Here is an 18270-nt window from a genome sequence, read left to right as displayed (position 1 = left end):
TCTATATACCCAAGTGTGTTTCCTGACACTAATTGGTTAATTATACCGTATTGGCTCGGATATAGGCCGCCCCCGTATATAGGCCGCACCCTAAAAGTTTGGTGCTTTTTTAAAGAAAAAGTTTTTTTCTTTAAAAAAGCACCAAAAACATGCTGCCACTCTGTCCTCTCCCCCCCCGAGATATGCTGCCACTCTGTCCTCCCCCCCCGAGATATGCTGCCACTCTGTCCCCCCCCCGAGATATGCTGCCACTCTGTCCTCTCCCCCCCCCGAGATATGCTGCCACTCTGTCCTCCCCCTCGATATGCTGCCACTCTGTCCTCCCCCCCCCGACTTACCAGAGTAGACTCCCGGGTGTCTTACGGGGCCAGAGGGGGACATCTATGCACATCGTGTATACAACTCCCGGTGCCGGCACTCAGCGGAAGTGCCGGCACCGGAAGTCGTATACGCGTATTGCATAGATGTCTTCCGCCGGCCCTGCAAGACACCCGGGAGTCTGCTCTGGTAAGTCGGGGGGGTTAAAATGCATCGTGCTGATGTTCACCGGCAACGGCGCATCGCCGCTGCCGGTGAACGTCCGTGCGATGCGCTTAGACAACCTCCCGTGCCGGTACTCCCCCCGTGGAAAGTGCTGGCACGGGAGGCTGTCTGAGCGTATCAGACAGTAGGATGCAGGTCCCCTGCACCGCTGCGGGGGATCTGTATCCTAACCCCGCTGCCTGCCCGGCGCCCGGGACTGCATGTCCTGGGCGTCGGGCGCTAGACCCCGAATATAGGCCGCACCCCCACTTTAAAGACTTAAAGTGGGGGAAAAAAGTGCGGCCTATATTCGGGCCAATACGGTATATAATGAATATATAATCTACCATGTGTAAACACCTAAAAAGTCTTTTGTCTTGATATATTAAAGGCAAGACACTGTTCCACCTAGGGGCCTCTTAAAATATCTCCAGATAAGTGATGCACCATATAGAGAGACGTTATAGACAATATAACTTTGTCTTTCTCCTTAATGTCCCTGTCAAGTTTATTGAAATACTATAGTTGCCTAGAAACAGAGACCTCCAAAGCCCTCCCTATATATAACATTACAGCAATCTGACCGCTTACTGCCACTCTCACCTGCCATTTCATGCTAATGCATGTGAAATAGAAAGCAGAACCTAATACACAGTGATGGCTATCGATGGGGAGTGAGTAATGATGTGTGACAGGTGTGATGGGAGTGATAGGTGTGAGAGGGTGACGTGTTTTGTGTGATAGGTGTAAAGGAGTGATGTATCATAGGTGTGAGGGAGTGAGGTGTTTTGTGTGATAGGTAAAAGGAGTGATGTATGATAGGTGTGAGGGAGCGAGGTGTTTTGTGTGATAGGTGTAAAGGAGTGATGTATGATAGGTGTGAGGTGTTTGTGTGATAGGTTTAAAGGAGTGATGTATGATAGATGTGAGGGAGCGAGGTGTTTTGTGTGATAGGTGTAAAGGAGTGATGTATGATAGGTGTGAGGGAGTGAGGTGTTTTGTGTGATAGGTGTAAAGGAGTGATGTATGATAGGTGTGAGGTGTTTGTGTGATAGGTGTAAAGGAGTGATGTATGATAGGTGTGAGGGAGCGAGGTGTTTTGTGTGATAGGTGTAAAGGAGTGATGTATGATAGGTGTGAGGTGTTTGTGATAGGTTTAAAGGAGTGATGTATGATAGATGTGAGGGAGCGAGGTGTTTTGTGTGATAGGTGTAAAGGAGTGATGTATGATAGGTGTGAGGGAGCGAGGTGTTTTGTGTGATCGGTGTAAAGGAGTGATGTATGATAGGTGTGAGGGAGTGAGGTGTTTTGTGTGATCGGTGTAAAGGAGTGATGTATGATAGGTGTGAGGTGTTTTGTGTGATAGGTGTTAGGGAATGAGGTCCCTTTAAACTTGTAAAGGTAATGCCCCTTTTGTGATGTCAGAGCAGGCAGACAGGATAAAGGATTTCAAGAAAGAAATAAAGCAAAACTTTTTATTTTTTAAAAAAGGAATATGGTAATTTAAGATGTATACCATAGTAGTATATAATCATTTAAGAATCTAGGAAAGTTAGGAAAAAACGCGCACGTGGAACAGCACCTTTAAGTTGGGATATGCATGTGAGCCAATACCGCCTATAACCAAGTTCATCTCTTTGTCTTTTACGTTTTTAAGTGGGGATGTACTTCTGAAAATCTTTTCAGAATAGACACAAAAAAGCCTTTGTCGACAGGCATAGGAGACAGGAGATGTCCCAATTTCTTTTTACCCAGCAATTAAACGGGGGCTATACTAAAAATACCAAGGCAAGCGCTACCTGACAGCAGATTATGTCTTTTATAATTACTGTACACACGGAGAAAGCATCAAGAGACTCTGAACCACGTGAATAAGCGTACGTGCGCCTTGGAAAAACAATGCGGCGGAACACTGATGTTATTATACTTTATGTTATGATTCCTGAGGGCAGGATTAAGAAGGACAACAGTCACAAAGCTTTCACTAAGTGACGTCAATGGGACGCGTCCCAAGGTCCACAATCTTCTAGAATAAAAGAAGGTTAAAAGCTGCATTTTAAGGCTATTTCTTTTGTTCGGGATCTTAATAGCAATCCTTGAGCTACTCTTCAATTGACTCAGAAAATTATGGGAAGTGGGCGAGTGTCTTGGCCTCGCCAAGAGAAATTATAGACTTACCGGATCTGATCGATAATGGCTCTCAGCATTGGGTATTATTCTGTTGCTATAAATAGAAGCCACATTTTAGTCTTTCACGCAGACTGTAAAGAGTGGATTTGACATTCATTGCACAGCAGATCCATCATTTGCAAAATGTACCCTTACAGACAGAAGCGGAAAAATGTATCACAGTTTGAAAGCTCCAAACACAAACCGCTTGTCATGAGCAATCACCGCGTACGGTTGGTAAGCGATGGCAGGACGGTCGGCGTGTAGCCGGTATCAGCGGGGGTGACAAAGAGAGGAACAGCTTATAAAAACAATTTTCTGTTTTATTACAATAGCACAAAAGACAGAGAGAGAGGTCTTTGGAATCACAGTTTAAGATAAACAGGAAGGCAGAGTGCTTACGCTGGAAGGATAAAAAAAATAAAAGCATTTTCTTTCAATTAGGATTATTTTTTTTTTGTCTGGGCCTCCAGATTTCTGTTTGCAATGCGCCCTCCAAGAGTGCAAGTTTTTAGGGCATTTCCACAAATACCCCAGATGCTCTTTTACTATCACAGATGGATGAGGCAGAGAAATTGAGTGAAGAACTTGATCTTCCTATATTGCCGAGAGGAGAAAATAAGAGTTGGATAGCTGCCAGCTGTCCTGAATTTGCAGACAACTGGATTTATGTTCTGGCTGTTGGCTGTCCCAGTTTCATTGACTGGGACTACCTGCAGTTTAGCGCAGACAGTTCCCAAATCAGACACCATCCTTGCAGGAAAAAGTAAGGATAAAGGGACTCCTAGGGCTTCATCACTATATTCATGTAATGCGGATGGAGCATGATTTGACATCATGACACCAGCACACATGGTGTTACACATTCTCAGGCTTGAACACACTGAACAACTAATCTATAATGATGACAGCAACCCATCTGCTATGAATAATATTTTTAAGCAATACTATTTGGATGGAAAAGAGGGGGATTTTTATAAGAGGTAAGTTGACATTACTTGCAGCCATGGAACCATGGCCACGGACTTCCCCAGACCTAGCATTCTAATGTACACTGGGCACATAATATGAGTTTAGTCTTCATTTAATTTTAGAATAAATATGACTTCAGAATACTCATCCCATGCTAAAATTGGACAGAATTTGTTGTTTCTTTTGTTGTTGTTTGTTTAAAAGCCAATACGTATTGCCACAGCTCTCCATGTGTTAACTTTTCTGCTCCAGGATCTGTGCCCAGTGCACTAGCAGGTATGCTTTGGATTATGGCACGTCATTACATAGTTCGGCAAACCCATCTACTCGCATTGGAAGGGTGGACCAAGGTGGATCAATCACCTTAAGTTCTCCATCTTCCTCTTATCCCATGAAGAGTGGATGGTGCCGACATAAGCAAAAGGCAGGGGTTTGGTGTAACAGCACAGTGTTTGCAAATGAGGTACCGGGGGACCTCAGCTGAGTCATTAAGACTACTAGAACTAGATGACATCAAAGCCGTTCCAAGTCATTATATGGGTTTATTAAGTGTAATAAGCTGTAAAATATAAAATTTGAGAAAATGCCAGAAAATCTTTCTTCAAGACGATCCCAACACACAACCTACTGACGACTGTCTGCGTATGTCACAATGACACAGAACGGAATGGAACAGAAATAAGAGGTGGGAATTTGTGTGCCCAAAAGAGCATTTGGACTGAAATCTATGACACTGCACTGTTGCAAGACATGTTCAAAATGATAACCAAACTTGCAGTCATAATGGTCTATTGATTCATTTCCATATTCTTTAAAGAATCTATCCAGTGCAGTCCTAAATAAAATGAACAAGGAAATCTATTTTTTTAATATATATAATTCATGTCCGGTATTGAAAGGAAAATTGCCAACATTTCAGTCTCTCTTACTGCATGAAGGAACTAGTCAATTACAGAAATACGATCATGTGTCCAAAGGTCACTCCCTTATCAACCTCTGCCAATGTTTGTTGAGTTGCCCATCAATTCTCAAACACTTGTTCTGCTTTAACAGCCTCTGTTGTCAAATTTCCAATTTCCTAGGTCACTTTCTTATTAACCCTGCCGTTAGGACCTTCACGATCAGCCCAAACATTTTCTTGGAGCTAAATAAGGAATGCTTTTATGTTTTTATTTCTTCCAAACAACCTGAAATGTATAGCTTCTGGTGTATTTTGTGCAAGTCTCTTAAATTTAGTCTCCAGTGGCTTCCCGTCACATGTATATTCATCAACTAGCACAGTTTTATTTACATTTACATGTTTATTTACATGTTTAGCTGTAGGAATATTCATCTTGTTATTTTGTCTTCTTTCCTCGTCTGCTTCTCCCCATGTCTTCTTTCTTCATCCACTTCTCGATGAACCTGGCCTTCCAATGCACTACCACAGAAGGCAGACACACCCTCTCTGCCTGATTGGAGGAACGGGGAGAGACTGTTGCAGTGGCTCCGCCCCTTTTGTTGAAGTGCACTGAGAGGTATTTCTGCACCTTTCTTTCTCTGCAAATCTATTTGCATTATTCCCTCCCCAACTGGGGGGAGAGGATGTGCTTGGAGGCTCCGGCCTTTTGCAGAAGTGCACCAAGAGACCTATTTCACGGAGAAGCGGACAAAGAAAAATAATATGCCGAAAAGCGGACAAAAAGTGTGAATGAGAGAGTGAGTGCGTGAGTGTGAGTAAGCACGAAATTCGTAGATACATATTATCCTTGTGCTTTTGCACATATTAATATATACACATATATAAAAATCCAAGAATGACCAAGACCTGCAGTCAATATTTATATATATATGTATATATATAATACATTTGATAGAAACATATTTTTTCTCTGGGCTACCTGGCTAATAAAGGGTTAAATCTTCACAAGGGCTGAAAATATCTTGGCTTCTCCATCCAGCAAGCTGCGTATAGCACATGAAAATACCCCAGCCTTTTGTTTCGAATGCAAAAGGCCTTGTTGCTTAGCAACAAAGAAAGTGTCCTGCAGAAATTATTTTTAAATTGCACTTATAACAACAGCCATGGCCACACAGAATGTTTCTTTAATAAAGATGCGACCTTCTGGTAATTTTCTCAAACAAATATTTCTTTTGTAGTTTTGGAGCAGTGCGATAGAAAAACACACAAACAACAATATATATATATATATATATATATGTGTGTGTATCTATCTATCTATCTATCTATCTATCTATATATATATACATATATATATATATATATATAGATACACACACACACACAACATATAATATATACAATTATAGTAATTGATATTGGGTTAAACAATAAATTGATAATTTTAAGAAACACAAACTGGCACGTTATGGCCAGCACCCAATTAATCGTGCGGCCACGGGCTGAACACATGTGGCCAGGCACTATACTCCTATATCAGCCTCATATATACTTTTGCAAGTTAAAGGATCCGATTGGCCGGCCAAGTAGAGATAATAATGAGTGGGAGGCACTTGTGTGCACTAGCCCTCTGGGCTTTTGCCTGGCGCGCTCAATGGCCCGTCTCGGCCGGGTCTCTATAGGCCTTTACACTGTAGACGTCTCGCCGCAGTTGCTTTGGGCTCCAATGTAAGACTAGCAATATTAAGGCTGCCCTGAAGGGCTTCCTGGATCAGAATTTGGAAGCCAAAACGAGCACTAGCTGTCTATGATCTGCATGGTCAGATTATGTACACTTCTGCAAACGAGCTTTAATGGTGGCCATAGAGTACAGCCAACTTTACCACATCCAGTTTCTTGCTGAGCCAGAATCCAGCTTTTTGTGCATGCAGCCAGCACCAACTGCAAATATTTAGCTCCTTGTTGTCATGTAACCACTGATAACCGTTACTGTCCATGTACTGATTTAGTAGTTTGGAACAATAGTCAGTGTGTTTATACATTTTTGTTTACGCCGGAAAGACGTTGTTTGTACCTTACAACTGCCAATTCTCCTCGTGGTTAAGATGTAGGTAAATATCCGATAAAAAGCCCTGTGGCTGCTCATGGCTCAACTTATCCCCATTTTTGTATAACTTACTTTGAAGAACATAGGTACCAGCAGTCCTGGCTGTTGATTGCCCCAAACATTCTCATTATCCTGACTGCCTGAATCAAGCCCTCATAAAAGAGGTCGAGAGAGATTTCTGTGGCTTTTAATTTTATATGACATCATTTTCCACCCCACGTACCTTGGCTAGATTGAAAGCGGAAGAACTGTAGATGTACCTTCTGAATATGCTTGCACTACTGGCTTAACATCTTTTTTACTGCTGTTCTCCAAGCCTAGATCATTTACAGACAAGGTAATCAAGTATGTCGTCAAAGACAATCCAAAGGCAGAGTTGGCAGGTCAGGAAGCACTTTCCCAATATCACCACCTGACCCCATGCTTAGTTCCTTCCTGCATGAAAAGAGGCAACCATGGCCACAGAATTAGATTAATTTAGCTGCCAACAGCTGCAATTTTTTTCAGGACAGTGACAACAACTAGACATGTGTGGCCAGAGCCGGCCTTAGGTGTTCTGGCGCCCTGTGCGGACTACTCGTCTGGCGCCCCCCCCATCCCAAAAAAAGAAAGGAATCAAAACTTGTAACAAAACCCCAATCACTATATACTACGCCAAACATTGATGTGGTGTAGGCCTACCACTTCATTGTCTGGCTTAGTAGTAGGGATGCACCGAAACAAATTCTGGACTGAAACCAAAAGTGCAGCATTTACCTGGCCGAAACCGAATATGACCCCCCCCCCTACACATAACAAAACAATTAAATAACAATATTTATATATATATATATATATATATATATATATATATATATGATTAACAGCAATCACATTCTTATCATGCCCGCAGATTCCAGGATGTACTCGTAGACTACTTGGCATGATAGGAGTATGATTGCCCTATGTACCCCGTCTCACTCCATTCTCCCTACCTACCCCCTCCTAACTATCTACCCTCTCCCTCTTTGAAGTTCACTTACCTTTCAGAAGTCCTGCGGTGGGGGTGCAATGCCTCTGCCTCCCAGCTCTGCCACTGTATGGAACAGTATAGAGTGATGGGAGTTATGATGTACTTTAGAGCATAATTATATAATGAAAAATACATTGGAAATGGTACAGCATAACACCCATCACTCTCACACCCTTACCAATCCACACACATACACCAATCCACACATATACACCAATCCACACATATATACCAATCCACACACATACACCAATCCACACACATACACCAATCCACACATATACACCAATCCACACACATACACCAATCCACTCCACACATACACCAATCCACACATATACACCAATCCACACATATACACCAATCCACTCCACACATATACACCAATCCACATATATACACCAATCCACACATATACCAATCCACACATATACACCAATCCACACATATACACCAATCCACACATATACACCAATCCACACGCATACCAATCCACATGCATACCAATCCACACGCATACCAATCCACACGCATACCAATCCACACACGTATACACCAATCCACACATATACACCAATCCACACATATATACCAATCCACACGCATACCAATCCACACATATACACCAATCCACACATATACACCAATCCACACATATATACCAATCCACACATATATACTAATCCACACATATACCAAACCACACATATATACCAAACCACACATATATACTAATCCACACATATACCAAACCACACATATATACCAAACCACACATATATACCAAACCACACATATATACTAATCCACACATACACCAATCCACACATATACACCAAACCACACATATATACTAATCCACACATATACCAAACCACACATATATACCAAACCACACATATATACCAAACCACACATTTATACTAATCCACACATATACACCAATCCACTCTCACTGTCACTCTATGCTTTCCTACCTTTCCTCTTTCAGTTTCTTTGCCTCCTCTTCGCTCTTCTTCTTAGTTCTTCTGTCTTCTCTTCTTCCGGGTCAGAGGGCACGGAGACCGGTGGGCGCGGCTTCAGTGCTGTGCGCCGGGATCTGACAGCAAACCCCGGCGCACAGCAGCTGTTGCCGCGGGGATCACAAGGGAGCGGTATCGGAGGTCTGTTAAAGACCTCCGATACTGCTCCCTTGCGAGCCTGCTCCTCCAGCGGCGGACATTACTGTCCGTCTCTGGAGGGGTGCCGGGTGCCCCCATACTGGCGGCAGCGGACCCCGCGGCGGCAGGGGCGTCGGACCGCGCTGCGGCGGCGGCGGCGGCGGACCCCGGCGGACCCCGCGGCGGCGCCCCCTGGAGTGTGGCGCCCTGTGCGGTCGCACAGGTCGCACACCCCAAAGGCCGGCCCTGTGTGTGGCAGATGTGTTCTCAAAGACCTAATAGCACCCACAAAAGGGGCAGAGATGTAGAGCCGTGCATGGATGCAGCATTATGTGATGCGTTGTCCTGTGACCATACCTTAAAACTCTGTATTTGGTGCAGAGCGCTTGGCTCTCCCTACTGCTCCACCCAGGTCCACCCCAGTCCCACTTTCATGTCCATTGTGGGCTAGCTCTACCCGATGCACATTACCCAGTCTCCCTAGCTCAGATCTGCCCCAAAGGAGAGAGACACCTCTGGGGGACCAGCGGTCAAAAGTTTGCAGATACTTCTGTGAGGTAACACCATGAGGTCACGAGCATCTCAATGAAGAAGGCCCAAAAGTTGAAAACTATGGAATATGTATACTTACGTTGTTAGGAAAACTAAATTAACTAATACTGTATATGGAATGGACAGAGCTTATTAGATCATATTGATGAGATCTGTATTTATTTGGGCTAGTTCAGTTGCATCATCTTCATTCATAAACATTGTACTTGACAATGACTATTTTAATTAACTTTATAAAGGCAAATACTAACACAGCACTACATTTTACAATATAATATTATTATTATTATTCTACATTAATGTGTAATGCATCACATGATTTAAAGACAGAAAATAACCCTTCTTTTCTGCAATGATGGAAATTAGATCAAATGACAGAACTCAACGTAGCCAAGGCATTATTACCATCTTAAGAGATTCTTGTGTAAAGTATCTGGAATTCCTTTTAGAGACAGGACTAACCAGAACCAGGAGTATCTCCTGAACAACGTCAGTGCTAGAGGTGGAAACCTTTTGTAAGGTACTGCAAAAATATACACTTTAGTACTATTTGTCTTGTAAAAATCCTACCAGTGTTAATTTTGGGGTAGGAATAGGAAACATCTCAATGGCAATAACAATGTATCTGACCATGATTCCACCGAGCCAAGATCCAAAAAAAGAATTGTCGGATTAAGGGTGGCCAAGCCATACATAGCTATTGATTTCTATTGTAATAGTGTATTCCAACAATTGGGTATGCTCTTCACACTTGTTCTTCTGGATAATATAGAATAGGCTTTATACATTATCCTGAGTTTTAATCATTATTACGTGAAGGTTTTTTCTTGGTGTCAATGTTCATTGTCAATGGCAGCTCTGATTTCAGGCAGATGCTGTCACATTAGACCTAAGTCCTTAAATTTTAATTTTGATATCGTGACAACAAATTTCACTGGTTGACACAGAAATACATTAAGTGAATCTAAAAGATCAGACTACGTCAAGTTCAATGTTACATCTGCAGAGCTCAGATAAACATGACTGGAACTCACTTCTACAGTGGTCCTACTAAACTGAAGTTGACGGTGGAGTCTGTAAGGCTTTGTGCAACCAGGGATAATAATATGTTTGCTGGGTTGTCAAATGTTATTTATTTTATGTGAGTTTATTCTTGTTGTTCTTGTTTACGAGATGAAACATAATTCTTCCTGCTATCTTTTTGGATGTAAAACTTTTTACATTCTTCTAATGCCTGCATCTTGGAGGGCCTGTGATTCATTTCATTTCTGATGTGTCTGGCTAATTCGTGACAGTTACATTTAGTGAGTTGTCATACATTTCCAAAATGTGTTATAGGGGTTAAAGGGTCATAATCACAACCCTACATGATTTATTTTGCTTCTCAGCATTTTATGTAACATTTATATTATGCTCCTTCATTGGGGTTTTCAGCAAAGTTAGCACAAATGCCTTTACAACCTGAATTAAAGGGGCATAATTACTGCTAAAAACAGCCTTACCGATCACAAATGCACTCAAAGAACTCATCCATCATGTGCATTAAAGTGCATATGATGGCTGAAGCGTACCTTTAATTTACATACATCAAAAAAATAGGTTAAAATGTCACTTTTTTATACAATAATGTACACACAGACTCAAGTAGGTGATTTCTACTTCAAAGGCAATTGAAAATCTTGATTCTGATTCCTCTGTAAGAGTCCAAATATCAAAAATCACCGCTTCCGATACAATGCGAAGACAACAAAATAAATAAATAAACAAGAAAATAATCAAAGTGGGCATTTACATGCCTGGAAATTATCACTCTCCGAGCTAGAGGCACAAAACAAATGAGCTGTGTTATTATTCTGAACCATTTAAAACGTGTTCCTCGGTGCTGTAATAATGAATGTTAAGTAAGTAGGTTTGGTTTGGTTTGATCCACTGCAATCATAATAAACATGGCTATTCGGAGGTAGTTTCTCCGTGTGTGGGTCTTGTCTACTCTTGAAATAGCTGAAATGTAACGTATTACAGTCGGCAGCTATGTGGTTTAGAACGCTAAGGTGTGTCACAAAGCCAGGTGTTAGTTAAATACAAGCTTACGACTCTATTCTTCAGTATGGGCTAGTCCTGTGGTTGCCAGAGAGTATCTAAGGAAACAAACTTTAACAAATGAAGGTTAATCCATTTTATTCCAGTGGTATATCCTCATTGACTGTAAACCATGACCACAACTTGGTCCTCTAACATTGATCCAATTAATAGAGTAGAATAGATTGGAAAGGTATATCAATGGCTTCAGTCACACGTAAGCTAATAGGGTTACATTGTCCTAACCAGCATCTGAGTCACGTAGACTATATACCAAAGAATAAAGAATGTCCTGCATAACAGCCCATAACAATACCCTATAGATGTCCTCATCAGGTCAGAAGGAAATATGGCACGACAGGTTACATATGTATACATACCAAAGAATAAAGAACGTCCTTCATAACCCCATAACAATAACCTATAGATGTCCTCATCAGGCCAGAAGGAAATATGGCACGACAGGTTACATATGTAGAACATACAGCATAACCTACAAAGTTACAAAGCACATTCTCTCGCCTCCTGAACCTTGTGGTCAACAGCTCGCTAGGATTAAAATATACTCAAGACTTTAACTGGATTGATGGCACCAGTCTTGTTTTGGTCTCTTAACTAGAACAGTTCCTAAGCAGGACATTGTGAATGCATGCATGGAAGAGAGGTAGGGCACTCTGTGGGTGAAACATGACATAACACCTTGGCATCTTGGGTGTCTAATAGAAGATAATTTCAGATTGCTTTTATTTTTAAATCCTTGTACATATAAAGCCATTATGTCTCTAGGAAAGTCACCTCTCACGCACAAAGAACTCAATATCACGACTAGTATGTAAGCAGACAGATGCTGCAATGCAGTTTTCAGGAACCAACAGCTAACTGAGGCTACTTCAGTGACAACATGGTAGATACATACAACAGTCTTCAAGCAGAAGTGGTAGAGGTCAACACAGCCAGGGAAATTAAACATGCATGCAATAGTTATAAGGTTACTCTTAAAATAAGACAAGACGACCAAAAAATAGGCAAACAAGATGAGCTTTTCATAATCTCTGTTTCATGTGGGGCATTCTGATACTTCCTTCACCAGTATGAAAGAGTTAAATCTGGTTCACGGTAGATATTCTTGAAATGAATAAGTGATGAAACATCGTTGTTGTTCCTTGGACGGCTGAATTTTAAGACGGAAAGGACACAGGTTTTCGTGGGTCCAGGTCACACTTGTGGAGGCCAACAACTTGGTACTATCTGAGAACAACTGTGACCTCTAATGAACGCCAAGTCTCTATAACTTTCAGCAACGTGTGAGTCAAGTTAATCGTTCCTTCCTTAGCCGACAACTATGGACCATTAAATTGTGGGGGAAGCTAACTATAGGGACAATAACCTTAATAAAAGTTCAATATAGTGTTTAAGTCTTCCATCTATCTGATATTTAATCGGTAGGATCGTAAAAATGGAGGTTATCTCCAATTATAAACCCACGGAATAAATAACACATTAGTTTTTTTCCAGGCAAAGTCATTTATGTCATTTATAAATCTGTTATAGGGTTTTGAGGGTAAAAGAGCCAATGCATATGTTTTAGAAAAGTTTTTTGTGTGCTATGAGGAGCAGCCATCTTGTCTGCTGGTCACATGGCGTCTTTGACTCTTTCTCTCCAATCCGTTACTCCTCCCCTCCGGCGTAGATCTGTCAGTACATTGTTCTTCTGTACGGATATTCTTCAAAGGGGAAGCGAGTTGAAGGGAGGTAAGTTCTGAACAGGAAGTATTTGTTTCTGAGTTCAGTTCTGCACTGAAAACAATCCCTATAACTAACTAAAAAACAGTCACGGAACTAAAGACTGATCGGACTGATCTGCGGATCTCCACCGGATGAGGTTTAATAAATACATTTAATAATGCTAAAGGCAGGGGTGCTATGATATCATTATACGTATACATACAAGGACAATACTAGCCGCTTTCTGGTGACATGTTCATCATGAGGACTTCTTTAAAGAGCAAGAGGTCATCCATTCACACTTGAACAAAATGAATTCTCACTTTGTGAGCAGCAGCGAAAACGGATCCTCACAGTAAGAACACTAAACATGTGGAATTCACTACCCATGTGGTGCTATCAGATTCAATAGATGCCTTTAAATATGGGCTGGAGGATTAGTTATAGCTCGTTGTTGAACTTGATGAATTTATGTGTTTACTTCAACCTAAATTATTATTATTATCACTATTATTTATGGTTTTATATAGCACCATCAGATTCTGCGGCGCTGTACAAAGGGGATTAAATCACTACGTTAATATGTAAAATTGTATGGTTAAACAAGCTTAGAACTAAGCAGAGTTATAGGCTGATAGGCTTAAAGTATCAGCATGCGTGTTACAGATTAAAAAAATGATATTATTTATTGATTTATATAGCGCCGTCATATTATGCAGCCCTGTACACTAGGAAAACGGGACATAACCAGAAGTAAATTGCATAACAAATTGGGATTTACAGAAACAGCTAGAACTGCAGTATACCTCGGCTTCTTATGAATAATCAAAAAAACAATTACAACGATGCTACTAATCTAAGAAAAAAATCACCTTTTTCACACAGTGCTACACACTTCTGTCCTCTACGCCTGCAATACACAGCTGTCACATTTTATATGAGGAATACACATCCCGCAAAAGGATGGTGTCAAGGTACATCGCAGCCCGGATTTACAAAAAACTATCAGTTACATCATTTAAAAACCCACCGACGATCTAAACCGTGTCATCAGCGGCTAGCAAAATACGAATTAAGACACATTCAAAGTGTGACAACTTACAAGACATCATTCATCTGCTAAATCAGCTAAATCAAATAAGAGAAGCCTGGAGCCTGCGCTAAATGTATAGTAATCAGTAGGAACGGCTCACTGGTTTCCATGGCGACTGCTCACATTTAGACTGCTCACATTTAGAATACTGCAGCAGAACTGCTCTTTTACAGACATGGCCCATATTTACAGTTCTGTATAAATATATTTATATATATATATATATATATACAGAGCAGACAGTACCTAACGTATCCTCATACGCTCCCTCGATGTGTGATTATATTATCGAGGGTGCACAAGCTGACTTCTAGTTAGTAGTTCTGGACAGACTACCAGAGTCTTTACCCCAACAAGCAGCCATCTTTTAACCAGGTAATACTAGTAACTCATTTTATGGCCAAGTCCTCCTCATACCGAATAGCAATAGACTTCCTCCAAACCATCAGAGGAACCTGCAAGTCCGTTCACAGCCACCCTTTAGACACACGCCAAATAGGTCACCATGTATTTCATTCTTCTACATTAGTGTCGGGCCACCCGTGGATGATGGGAATTTAAGTCCAAGCCCAGTCTTTTAAGGCGAGTGGCCAAACATAGTATACAGAGCACTTATGTCACAATGGCATAGTTATAAGGAACAAATGTGCAGACGAAATACTGGCATGAGCTTGGCATGGAATATAGCAATAATTCACTTACTTTGTGGTTTTTAAAACTCTTGGGTCCCCGAGTCACCCCGATTTATTCTTAATCAATTTCATGACTTAAATCACAAAGCTTTAGGACAGAAGTGAATAACATAAAGGAAACAATGTTTTTAACCCTGTTTTGACAGAAATGTATTTTTGCTTTGGAACCGGTGCTTTTGCTGTAACGCAGTGTAACTGTAGTTGCCGAAATGCACGATTCCCAATGCAGATCTGAATTAAGAGATGAGTCTGGTACGGTACAGCAGAGATCCGGTCACTATAGTGTCACGTATGCCAAACGGCTGCTAAATGCCGCATTTTCAACGCTGATCCTCTTTGTGATTTATCAGCGGAAAAAACACATATTGTGAAAATCCTCTTTAAAGCCCCTGTAACTGACTATTGTTTACTGCAATATAGGGTTCGGATTGGATTGCAAAAAAATAACATTTTTGTTAAATATCTAAACCTTCACACAATATATATTATTCCTTTACTAATATTTATATATATATATATATATATATTTATTATAGTTAATTTTAAATGATATTATATTTGTATTATGGTTATTGCATGCTGATTCTCTCTTCTGAAGGTATTCTTTCTCATCGTCTTCTTTCTCGATATACTATATGCCGCCAAACACTAACATAGTTTATTGTCCTTTGTCATGAATGCAAATACTGCACTCTATTTCTTGGCTCCAGAGTCACGATTCCTGAATTAACTCCATTGTTGCTGGAAAGGTAGCCGCAGTCAAGATAACAGCGTGGAAATTCTGCCGGGATTCGTGGTTATGGTTTGTCACCCGGGGGTCCGCATAATGCGCTTCTCTGGGTAATCCTTGGTTCTATAGCCCACCGGATGCTCTTTTGATTTAGAACCAAACGCGTAATGCATTGGCGAGCGCAAGATAATAAAAAAGCATTAGAGTAAAAGACTTAGTGGGGGGCTCAGCTGTGCTTACCCAAGATAGCGACAATAGATTATTCATAAATGCTGGAGACTGGGGTCTTATCTACCGTATGCACCTTTCCTATCTGCGACTTACTGGCACAAAAGCCTGCAACGTGGGGGACACTGCAGCTATAGCCATCATGCAGAATAAAAAAAGAGGGCATCGCTGAGTCGGAACAATCAGCTTTCCTTATTCCAGCTCAATCTGCGCTGATAAATACCAAGGTTTTTCGAGCAAATAACCTCAAGAATGGCCAGAGGTCACCTCCTTGCCATGATTTTGCCCCAAAGCCGAAGAGAAGCACGATCGTGTTAGATTAGGACACGGAAGAGGCTAATATGATTATTTAAGCCCATAAAGGTGCTTTACGTTATGGATTGTGTCGGATGAAGCCAAGATCCATCCAAAAGGACAGACGCAGAACCAGGGGAATACCCATTATTGGAGCCAAAGAAAAAAAAAACTGGCATATTTCCATACGATGACCTTACTGGCGTTTGTCCATAAAAGTCGGTTAAAGCTAAGCAGTTAGACCTGTGCCGAGATTTGCTTATTTATATGTATACAGTCTGGAATGCAAATGGTGCTTTTAACACTTTGACCGCTGACCTTTCTGGACTGGAAATTCCCAGAGATCTGACAATCATCAGAGACAAGATTTCCAGAGACTGAGGTGAACGTCTAAACCCACATTAGCAAGAAGCAATATTCATTTCGGAAGCACCAAAAAAAACAAAAAAAAACAACCCACATTTATTATGTATTATGTCAGATGCACGTGTAAAGGAAAAAGTCAATGTGTATGTATGCCCATTTCCTCGCTTCTGGAAATGAAGGGTTAACATTCATATGACCTTGGCTAGCAGCACATGTGTTCCTAAACCTACCAGACAGAGCAGAATTGAAGTGAACAAGAGCATAGACTACCGCTAAGATCCATATTATTACTCCTAGGACTGGTAATTACAAACATGCATTGAGGTGCTTGTCCTTTACACTGTGATGGTATTTACAATGCAATCAATAGCCCTGTGTAATCACTCATTAAAGAGCAGAACGCAAGAATATATATTATATATATATATAGATAGATAGATAGATAGATAGATAGATAGATAGATAGATACATATAATTACATATATATATAGATACATATATTTACATATATATATATATATATATATATATATATAGATACATATAATTACATATATATATATAGATATAGATACACACACACACACATATATATATATATATCTAGATAGATAGATAGATAGATAGATAGATAGATAGATAGATAGATAGATAGATAGATAGATACATGTATATGATGTGTGAGATGCACCCATGCTGTCACTGATTCATGCAGTTATGTTTTTACTATGTGTTGGAAGATAAAGTGCAAGCTCTGTTGGTTCAAATAATAGTCCTGCTGATCCAGCCTGCGGGGTGGGGGGTTATCTAGGCTCTTTTCTCTATAGTTTATGGGGGATCGATCTGGACATCAGGAAATGTGATGTGTGTAACTAATAAGGCTGATAGAAGTGTCATGATAACAGCATAAGTAATAAAGTGATTGACATTATATATATATATAGTAGATAGATATACATATAGATATGCTGGCTGTTACGTGACACTACCCTTTATGATGCCCGCACCCCTGCCCCTCCCCCAGCTTACTATCAGTAATTTGCTCTATACATTACATCCAGCACCGTATGGAATGACTGGCAGAGATGTCCATCACTTACATGGAACGCGATGCGGCTTCACCTGATGCAAACACAGCGGAGTACCCTCGGCTGTCCCGGGCACGGTGCGAGCGGTGTTTCGGGGAGTAGATCTGTTAGACTCGGGGTGATCGCGGGCGTGCTGCTTCGCTTTAAATCCCTCCTGATCGGCGCCCGTACTCCGCTCTGTGCTGCAGAATTGGGAATCCCGAAGCAAATCAAGGCTCCCTGGAGCCGCAGGGCGCAGGCGCGGAGTGCAGTGGCAGCAGCCTCTCCTCTGCCTCCTCACTCCTCCTCTCCCTCTCTGTCTGTCTCCATCTACCCCTCATCCTCTGCCCTCAGCTCTCCACATCTAGTTGGTCTCTGAAATGCCCCCTCCTCTGCTTGCACACCTCTCCCCTCCTTCATCTACCCCTCTATAGTCTCCCCAAAGTGCCATTTATCTGTGCATACTGCAGGGTATATAACACTCATTATCTATCTATCTATCTATCTATCTATCTATACATATACGGTATATACATATATATATATATAGTTACTTCCACTTTGTTGCATTTCTTTATGTATGTATTTATTTTTGCATAA

General features: G+C 41.1%; 1 protein-coding gene across 2 annotated transcripts in view; it reads right to left on the bottom strand.

The window, feature by feature from the left end:
* The window catches only part of VSNL1 (visinin like 1), a 93378-nt gene extending 75496 nt beyond the window's left edge, over positions 1-17882 (bottom strand). Inside the window, exon 1 of one of the 2 annotated variants that reach the window (XM_053458769.1) lies at positions 17726-17882. The gene's annotated coding sequence lies outside the window, so the exon portion shown is untranslated. Of the gene's footprint in view, positions 1-17703 lie in introns of both variants that reach the window. The other variant, XM_053458768.1, reaches the window with a different exon arrangement.
* Positions 17883-18270: the final 388 nt, after the last annotated feature.

The sequence above is a fragment of the Spea bombifrons genome, chromosome 3, assembly GCF_027358695.1.
Source record: "Spea bombifrons isolate aSpeBom1 chromosome 3, aSpeBom1.2.pri, whole genome shotgun sequence".
NCBI classification, from domain to species: domain Eukaryota; kingdom Metazoa; phylum Chordata; class Amphibia; order Anura; family Pelobatidae; genus Spea; species Spea bombifrons.
This window is presented reverse-complemented; position numbering and strand designations above follow the sequence as displayed.